Source organism: Mustela nigripes, chromosome 4 (genome assembly GCF_022355385.1).
Source record: "Mustela nigripes isolate SB6536 chromosome 4, MUSNIG.SB6536, whole genome shotgun sequence".
Lineage (NCBI taxonomy): Eukaryota > Metazoa > Chordata > Mammalia > Carnivora > Mustelidae > Mustela > Mustela nigripes.
In genome coordinates, this window is record NC_081560.1 from 49,788,275 (window position 1) to 49,798,724 (window position 10,450).

Genomic DNA, 10,450 nt, shown 5'->3' on the forward strand with positions numbered 1-10,450 from the left:
GTTGGAGACAGTAAGGCAACTTTTCCCAGCCGAGCCAGGAAGCTCAGGTAAACTCACCCCTTTGTAGGCTCGGGTATTTGGGGTAATCCACTGAGGCCAAGGAGTGTTTGGGGCAAACCCGAGTTAGCCTGTGTGTGTCTGCCTTGGGGAAAGGAGAGAACAAGGCAGAAAAACAGAAAAGTGGGAAGTGGTTGCTTGGTGCTGAGTTTGGCTTAGAGTTTTGAGCTCTGTTTGAGCCTTTGGGCTCCAAGCAAAACTCAGAGGGGAGTGAAAGCCGCAGGAACCTAAACAAGGTTAAGGCTTGGCAGGAAGCCCTTTGTGGGGCCACACTGCTTTTCACACAGCTCTGCCTTCGCAGGCCTTTCGGGTGGTTGAGCCACCTTTCACCACAAATGGCATTTCTCTGGGCTCATGTGAACCAGGCTTTGAATGCATTCAGTCAAGACTTCAATTTTCCCTGAAGCAGAACTTCTTTCTAACACCCAAGACCATGTCCTTGGCTGGCGAGTTACTATTTATCCCATAACCCAGCCAGGCAAGGGAACGATGTTGTTTTTGTGAGGAAATTCACCCTAGGGTTGAAGAGATGTGGGGGGTTGTAAAAGGAAAATATGAACTGAGATTTGGAGCTGAGACTCTTAGACTCTGTTGGGTGAGGCCCCCACCCCCCTTTCTCTATAATAGTCCTAGAAAAACAGAGGTGATGTCGTCATAGCAGCTGCTGATGGCCTGACAGACAGTTTCCGCAGCGCTACATGAGGCCCTTTGCTGTCCCTGTCAGGAGATTGGCAGCTGAATGACACCAGTGAGGCCAGGCCTGTATTCCCTCTGGGAACGCCGCCCTAATTGATAGACAGAAGGCAAAGAGAAGGATTGTTTTTGAACCTGAAAAGAATCCCCTTTTTTTTCTCCCTAAAGCTCATGCCCCCACTCTCCACAGCTCTATTTTCCCCTCCCCCCGACACTTTTTTTTAAAGGTGTTTTGTTCCAGAGCAGTTACAGAGCTTAATGGAACCGAATGACTTTTACCCTTCACAATCTGTCAGTCAAAAGCCCGACTCCAGGACTGTTAAATAAAGTCCTTTCAGAGGCAGACAGGAGAGGAATGTGTCAGTCAGGCAACAGACCCTGTTGTGTTTTCATCTGTCAGAGGGGTGATGGGGGAGGGCAGCAGGCCCCAGGCAGGGCACATTCCCAGCAGCCGTTAAGAGGCCTTGACAAATCCAGGTGTGGAGCCAAAATGTCACCCAATCACCAACATTCTTGAGGTGTGGGCTCAGAGTCCCTAGGCACTCGGGTTTGCAATCAGCTATGAGATGTTTGGGCAAACTTTCAGCACAGGTTTTCAGACTAAGCATTTTTAACATAAAACCAACCACTAAGTGCTGGGTATCGGCACAAGGCATGGCTTTCAAATTAATACATCGCTCAGCTGCGAGCCCCGCAGACAGTAATCCTCTGGCTGAAGGGCCTTCACCGAGACTCCTATTCCAAACCAATTTTGTAGAGCCACTTTCGTTTTTTTTCTAATACTTTCCTTTCACATTATATGACAATCCATTAATCTTGCCCATTAACTTAAAATTGCTGGGCAATTTTTTTTTTTTTTGAGGATTCTGAACAGTTGCTTTTGTTCGGTATGGATTCAGAGCTTTACACAATAAAAAATGTCCACCGTTGGACATACTAATGATCTATTCCTTATGTTTTGGTGACATTTGCTTTAAGGATTTAAAAAAGAAGTTGGAGAAGGATGAGGGTAGAATGGAAACGGTGCTGAGGAAGTGGAGAAGTTAATATTGAAACAAGCAGGGCTTGTTCTTATCAGAAGGCTACAGAGTACCAATGCGGATATTTTTACCCAGGGCTGCAGGCCTGGGTGTTCAGGCAGGAAAGCCACCCACTGTCCCTGACCAGTGGCTTGCTCAAGGCCATGGGGCTGGCAAGAGAGGAGATTGCGAATGTCTTGGCTCTCTTGTTGTTTTGGCTGAGGGCTACACATGGGCCTGTTATTTATTACCTGCTTGCCCGTTTCCCTCTCCTTGAGAGATTTTTGCATAAAACAAAGGAGTTTCTCCCCATTTCCCAATTTTCTTTCCTTTGAGATGCTGTCTTCCACCTCCTGATACACTACACTCAAGATAGGCAGAATGAGCAAAAAATTCTGTCTCCCTCTTTTCTCCTTTTCACCCATGCCCAGATCCAGGAACGGGGGTGTCCATCCCCTAACCCTCCCTGGGACCACTTTTGATATTTGTGTTTGTACATTGCTACAGTAAGCAATGAGAAACTCGCCCCCCCCCCCCCCCCCCGCCCCTTCTCTCCTTCCATCCTGCTGTAGCCAAAATGGAGATGCTGTTTTTCCTTCTATCCATGCCTTCGGGCCTCTAGGGGTAAATGGGTTTTAGGCAGAGTAAAATGAAATTAGAAAGGCCTCTGGCATGGGCTGGGGCTGAGAAACTCAGGCTGAAATAGTTCTAAACGTGGTTAAAAGAAATTCGGCACACTCTGTGTTTTTAGAGCTAAACATTTCCCCCCAAAATGGATTTTCAGTATTCTGCAACACTATTTAAGACGGGAGAGTCAAAAGAGGCTAACCCTGAACTGATTAACAGCCAAGCAAAAGCAGCTCGTTTCTGCATTGGGGTGGAGAATCGCACTTCTCTTTCCTCCCCTGATAAAGTTCTGGGACAATCATAGAATCTACCGCTCCTGCGTCGTTTCCGTGGTGCTGAGCTGGATGGCAGGCCCAGAGGAAACTTCACGGGAGCAATATTCCTTCCAGAATATTAATGAAGTCTTCAACTTCAGCCCTAGAAATATGTGCGCTGAGGCTTCTTGGGTCCATCCTTCACCGATTATTAATGATCTGCTACACTTAGAAAAAAAAGCCTTTTCTCGGCTCACTTTCTGCCTGCCTTCCTTTCCCTCGGCCTAAAACAAACATTGCATCTGGGGCACTGCTGGAAACAAGGAGCCTTCTTCACAAGGGAAACAGTTTTCCTTTATGCCTGGAACGCAAGTGGATGCCATGGCTTCTGTTTTTAACATTAATGGCTACATAAAAACTTGCAAGCAAAGCCTCACAGCTGATAGAAATGCTCCTGAAAATGGCGGTAGGTACTCCAGTGGAAAGAAAAATCTTTAGGTAAAGCCCTCTTCCCTGCAAATTCTCTTTGGTGGCCCTCAGAAAGTTGCTCTGGTTAAAACACAAATAAGCACAGATGAGCCAATAAAAGTAAACCCAAATCCTACTCATTTCTCTGGCAGTCCTCATATTCCATGAAAGCCCAATTCAGAGCAGTTTTGCATCCTTCTTGGGCCATTTCTATGGCTGTCTATGGGGAGAGGCGGACAGAGCGTGTGGATGAGGCCTGCTCGGCCGCAGAGTGCGGACACTCTCAGCCTTGGGTTGGCTGTGCCCACAGATGAGCAAAACCTCCCGTCCCCCCAGTTACAGGTGTAGCATGTGCTGTGGTTCGTCGGTGGGTGGATAGAACACGCACATATCGGCCATGACATTTCTCAGCCTTCAGACTTACATGATTCTTATTAAACATATGTCCAGATAGGTTTTCCTTCGGTTGGCTGCTTAATCTTTTGTCTTGGATGGATGCGAATATGACACAGTTTCCTCCCTCGAGTTGTACATGGAAGCAGCTGGAAGCCACATCTGAAAGGGGTTGATAGGGCTGCCTGGGTGGCTCAGTCGGTTAAGTGTCTGCCTTTGGCTCAGGTCCTGTTCCCAGGGTCCTGAGATTGAGTTCCACATCTGGCTCCCTGCTTAGTGGGGAGTCTGCTTCTCCCTCTCCCACTCACCATGCTTGTGTTCTCTCTCTCTCTCAAGCAAATACAAATCTTAAAAAAAAAAAAAAGAAAAAAAAAAAGAAAGTGCTTGGCAATGTTAAATTCATTTTTTTGGATTGATTTTATTTCAAAATTCTTTTTTAAAAGTTCTACTATTTTAATATTAGCAAGTTTATTGCCAATTGTGCAATAATGTACTCTTGGAGTTTCATTTGAAGATGTCAAAGCCAGGTCACCAAAAAGGCTGAGGAGTTGGCTCTCTAGGCAGAGCCTAGAGGTGTGGGGTGCAAGCCTGTAGATCAGTCCGTCAGGGACTGGGGGTTGGAAACAGACACAGAACCTTGGCCACCACTGGTCCAGTTCCTTTGTCATTAGTTCTTATGTGAGTTTTGATCAAATGAGATCATCTTTACCATCAATTATGTGAGATAATAATTTTAGTAATGATTATTGATTGTAATATGTTGATGAGACCTTATATTATTGGTGTAACAGTAATGACGGGTGCTGGGTGCCTTCCACACACATTCTATACACACGATCTCACTTATAGGACAAAAACCCCCCTGTTTGGGGCAGTGTTTATAGCAATTATGAGCATGACCTCTGGTGACAGACTGTGCGCTTTCAAATGCTGGTCCTGCCACTTACTGCGTGTGATCCTCCTCTGTAAAACAGGGGTGATAATAGCCTGCCCTTCCCAGGGTGGCTGTGGGACTAAATGTGTTCCCCTGTTGGAAAGCTTTTAGCCCTGTGCCCAGTGCATCGTGAGTGCTGTGGGGTGGTTCGTACTCGCTCTTGTTTTGTTCCACCGTGTGCAGCCTACATGAATCATTCGGGGGGTGCTTTTCACCAATGTGTAACAGCATTCTTCACCAACAACAATAAGCAACTCATTGTTCTCTTAGGATACCAGATGGCCCAACCCTGGAGGCCGTGAATGCCTAGTGAGGATGTGGCTTATGAGAAAGCTTCTGGGGAAAACTCACTTGTGAGTGGACAACCCCAAAGGGAGGGTTTTCCCCCTCTGAGCAATGCTGACTTCGTCCCGGGGTAGGATGGCATTCTCTACAAGCGACTGAAAACTTCTGAGGAACCCCAGGATGGCACCTCGTTCCTGGGAGCCCCGCCCGGTCTGCTCACTGGGCCATCTCAGAAGTGCGGCGCTTGGCCCTGTGAGGCCATATTCTTTCAAGATGTTTGACCCTTGTCTCATTAGACCTGTCTCGGTTCTCCCCCAGTGGCTCTTGATCTGCACCGGGAAGGGCCGAGGCAGGATATTGAGGTGGCTGGCAGCGCTCTGGTAAAAAAAAATACCTGGAAACTGAGAAGACCTCCTCACAGGGCACACGGCTGAGAGGGGCTGCTTCATAAGGGTATTCCTGAAAGCCAAAACCTCCTCCCTTGGCCCACCCTGGGGTGTTGTCAGGCCATCTCCTCCAGTGGATGAAGTCACACCTTTGGGTTGCAGCCACAGGCGAATTCTGTCAGGACACTCTGCCCACTGCTTCCTAACTGCTACCAGATTGGCCACTTCCCTTCCAGGAAGACAGCTAAGTTCACTGGTCCCGGTGTGCCTGCCTATATAATTGAAAGACCAGACCATCCTTAATTTAATCCAGTTTAATTCCATAAATATTCATTAAACACCTATATATGCTGTTAATCATTTATTTTCTTTCCTCTCGATCAGTCCCTGGGTACAGATTGTCATGAAATGAGAAAGCCTGCAGAACCAAACTGCCTTAACTTCATTTGCTGATAAGCTCGGTCCTCCCCAAATTTATTGTGAAATGCCTATGATTTTTGCCTCATTCTAGAACTGCCATGTAGCTTGCTTTCTGGCTCTCACCTCTAGGAGTAGTAGGTTTGTGCTGGTGCCCCCACACAACTTTGTTTGGTTTACTCTAAAGTAAGGGGTGCTTGATTTTGAACCTTGACTAGGTCTGTTCTGGCTACAGTGGAGTCTGTGGTCCTTGCCCCTGACAGGAAGCAAGCCATGGATCTATCCTCTTCTTCAGGAGGTGGCCGTGGGTTGGGGAGGGGGAGGGTAGCCTTGTCCAAATTCGAGTAGGTAGTGAGTTGGTCTTTCAGCCTCCTGGATACCAACTTTGTCACATGAATATAGTTCGTTAACCAGCAGATGAATTGTTCCAGAGCTCACAGGCAGGATGGTGAGCACATGGGTATGGATGGACAAGGCAAGACTGGACATCTGTGCTTTTGTCTGCCTCCCTTCTCCTTCCATGGGGGGATGTCTTCTTCTCTGTCCTAGATGGTTCTGCTGGATTATTAATAATTGGGCCTCCTCCCTGGCTGTCTTAATCTGTCAGGCTGCTATAACAGAGAACCAGAGACTGGATGATTTACAAGCAAACAGACATTTACTTCTCACAGCACTGGAGGCTGGAAGGCTGAAGTCAGGGTGCCAGCGTGGTTGGGTTCCCGTGAAAACCCTCTTCTACACTATAGACTGCCGATTTCTTGTACCCACATGGAACGGAAAACAGAGGCAAGCAAGCTCTCTCATGACTGTTATAAGGACACTCATCTCATTCAGGAGGCCTCTGCCCTCACAACCTCATCTCCTCCTGATTACCTTCCCAAAGCTCCACCTGATACTGTCACACTGGGCAGCAGGATTTCAGGATAAGAGTTTTAGGGGTACATGGATATTCAGCCCATTATGCTGACCCTGGGGGTAGGCTCATGACTGGGTTTGGTCAAATCCAGTATTCCTCTCCTCAGGGATTGGGCATGCAGCCCAAGTAAGTCAGCTGGATCTTTCCAGGGACGCCAGGGTGTGGGCCCCGGGGGCAGGTTTAGGGCCTCTTGCTTTTGTATGTAGCAAAAGCCTGTGATTAGAGAGAAGGAGGCCAGTATACAAAAGGAGACAGGTAAGCAGAACAAAGGGATGGAAAGAGTGGGAGAAATTAAAAAAAATATATTGCTATTATTTGAGTCCCTGTACCTGAAAAAAACCCACCCTTAACTTCCCAGTTTATGAGCTACTAAATCTACTTCTCTACTTAAGGTTGCTCACTTTGGGTTTCTTTCGCTTGTGATGGAAAGGTGACTGACTAACATAGAGGGTTTAGGGAGCAATACAACAACATTTAGCTACTCCTCCATGAACTACTTGGCTTTGGCAATGCGTTAACTAATCTACATCTCTTTCTTCACTTGTAAGTGGAGGTAGGTATGGCTAGAGTGGTGGGCACACAGCACCTCTGAGGAAATGTATGCGGAATATTAGGAATAACGGATGCGGAAAGTCGCTAACAGTAGAGGGATAGTATTGGTTTTGACCTTATAAGACCGCCAATATCTGTCATTTTGGTCTTACAAAAGAAGCAGTTTTGTGTGGTTAAGCTAATGGCATTTCTAGTTTGCTGAGAAAGTAGAGCCACATTGTCAGTCCAAATTTGTTGAGGCCTACTACGCACAGGCCTGGTACCAGAAGTTGTGAGGGAATTAAAGATGGAGAAGACCAGATCCCCATTCTCAGGGAGACCACAGCCAGTGAAGGACACACAACTTAGTAAGAAACTATTGCTGTAGTGTTGGCCTCATTCTGTAAACTAATGAAAAAGAATAGCATTGGTTTTATTTATTTATTTTTTTAAGATGTCATCTTTCTCCATGAAATGTGCCTTGTACAATCTAAGAAGCATCTAGATAGTGTCAAATTCAAAGAAGAGATCTGACACGACACTTCCTAGAACCTCTCTTTTTGCAGCTTCTCCCTTTGAATCCTTTTGGAGCTGTCACACTTCAGCCTGAAGATCAAGGAAAACGCAGACGCCGCCTTTTCAGTCATCTCCATGCCGATTCACCCTGTCTGCATGAGAATTTCCTCCTTTGTCCCTTTTGTCTGGGAGAGGACCAGCTTAAAATCTTATCTGTGCTGCATCAAATCCTGAATTTACATCAAGCAGAGGCTGAAGGGTCGGGGACTCAGCTGGAAAATAATGCAAAATTTGCCAGGACTTTAATTTGCCCACGTGTTAACTGTGGCCTCTGAGATGCCCGTTTGTGTCCATATTTCTTGGTTTCGATGTCTAGACATGGCACAGCAGTCGGCTGAGATGGCTGACTCTAAGTGTCTTGGTTTTAAGGTTTTTGTCTGTTGACTCTCCTACACCTAAGGTGTACTTAAAACAGAGCCAGAGCCTTGCAATTTGCTGATCCCATGTAGAAAAAGAATCACCCATCAAGGGCACAGTTCTTCACCTTCTTTGAGCAGCCCTTTTGTTGACTTTCCTTTGCCAGCCATTTTGTTGACTTTCCTTTGCGAACTCCCTGGCGCCTGATAACTTCTACCCAGGAAGGGAGTGCTTCCCAGCTTTGAAGAAAACAGCCTTCTCTTCCTCCCTTCTTTATGTTAGGTCCTGCTCCCTCCTTTGACTGAAAGAAAAACCAATCACCCTCACGTGAAATAACTTGCTTTTTGCCAAATCTGTCCAGCCACGTAAGGAGGCTTGGGACTGCCTTGGTGAGCCTAGGAACAGGGGCCCTCATGTGTGTCCTGTGGGCTGATGGAGTCCAAATGCACGTGGGAAAGGCCATAGTCGTTAGCATGCAGCCCTGATGTTTGAGTTTATCTTTTGTAAACAAGAGAGCTGTTTTTCTTCTACGCATACATAAACACAACAGTTTAATGGAATCCAAGCTGTGGCCTGTGTGGCCACAGAGCTCTTCCGGCCCTGGAAACCCTCACGCTCGTGTACACACACGTGACAAGGGGCTATTCCCGTTGTTAAAGGAACTCGTGGCCCTTTATCGTGAATGTGTTGTGATTGGCAGGAATGCTGGCGGTTGTAAGTATCATATTGTTCCGAGCTAGAGAATATATTTTATTGCTAGTTCAATAGCATTTCACAGTTATTAAACTAGAGTCATTGTCCCGGGAAAATCCCAGAGGCTCAGAAACTTTGGGGCACCGGGAAAAAAAATACACAGGCACAAAAGCTGTCATTTATCCCCCATTGTTCCAATGTGGCTGTCATACTCCGCCTGTGGTGTTGAAAATGTTTTGGGGGAAATGTTGAGAAAGTGGCTTTCTAAACATATCATTTATAGCCAATTTTTTTCATAAGTAAGGATTTATGGTACCACGTTCGATCACAGAATTTCTTTTGCAATGCTTAAAAATAAAAACTCCTAAGGAATGGCACACCTATGTAAAGCATGCAAATAAAAAATGTTCACAGTATTAGCAGATATGGCCAAATAGCTCATAAACTCCAAGATAAATGCCTGCCTGATATCATGGCTATGCCCAGACAAGAGGATGCAAGCCCGAGATGCTTGGATGGGATCGGGGGAAACATGTATATTTCTCTGTGAGTAAGAGCTCCCCCAGCTTATCTAGCAGATAACAAGTCTGCCAGCTAGATGACCTAGTGCAACCGGCAGGTATTAGATGACACCTGAGAAACTTGCCAGGAAACAAAGACAGCCCCTTTGACCAACCTAAGTGCTCATAGGGGGAGATAGTGCAGGGCCTTGGTTGTTCTGTAGGGCTACTACAAAACCCCAAGAGGAGCACCTTGTCATATGTGGGTCACCCCAAGTAAGAAGCACTTCGGGTCTTTCGCAAACACCCAACTTCTTGGACATTTGGCTAGCACGTTGTTATTTCTCCTGACAGCCCTGAGCCAGCTCCTGTAGCTTTCACTCTCTTGAGCCCTTTGTGTTCTTTCTGTATTGTTCTCTGTTTCTTCTTCAGAGCAGAGTTTGTGAGGCCCCGAGGACCATGCCAGCACTTCAGTTGGCAGATGTACGGTTAATCTTCCACCAAAAGAAAAGTGTATTATTTCTCTTCAAGTGTCTCTGGCAACGTCTGGGCGTAGGCGGAAACTTGGGTTTATCTAAACAAGGACAGAAGATGTATGACTTCTCTTAGTACTTCTGGCCAACTCTTCTCTCATGATGGCACTCTATGGCTGGTTTCTAAGAATCTTCTATCTTTCTAGAAGTAATTGCTGCTTCAAAGGAAAATACTCTGGTCCCTGTTTAGAGGAACATGGCTGGATGGATATATACCCAAATGGTAGCATGGTTCTTTTCAGGGAATTTGGGCCATTTTTTTTTATACCTGTCTGAGTTTGTACTTACACCAAAGAATTGGTGGGAAGATATTTTGCTAATAGCCCTTTCCACAAGCATTGGGGTGATTTCTTAAGGGGTTACTTGTAAAATGAATGTGCCTCCAAAGAGGATATGAGCATAAGGCCCGAGTCTGCTATTACACTAGGATATCACCTTCAGTAAGTCAGGTTTTCTCGTGTAAGATAAGGACAATAACGTTCATGTGCAGAAACTGTGGTGAGACTCCAATGACGTGACGTATGGAGAAGACTTTGGTACAAGTGCTACCCTTACAGGAAGGATGACAATAGCCATCATTTGTTGGTTGAATAATCGATGGGGCAAATGTTGACCAAGGCATCTGCAACAAGGCAGTGTGAGTCCTGGTGACCTGAAACACGTGATAAGTTACTTTCATTTGCATGAACGCAAGAACCCTTCCTGGGAGCTTTCGAGCTTGTGCAAACAGTTTTATATTGTTAGTGCCAGCTTCCAGCATTGTTTTGTGAGAGGAAAGTGTGTGTATGTGTGTGTGTGTGTGTGTGTGTGT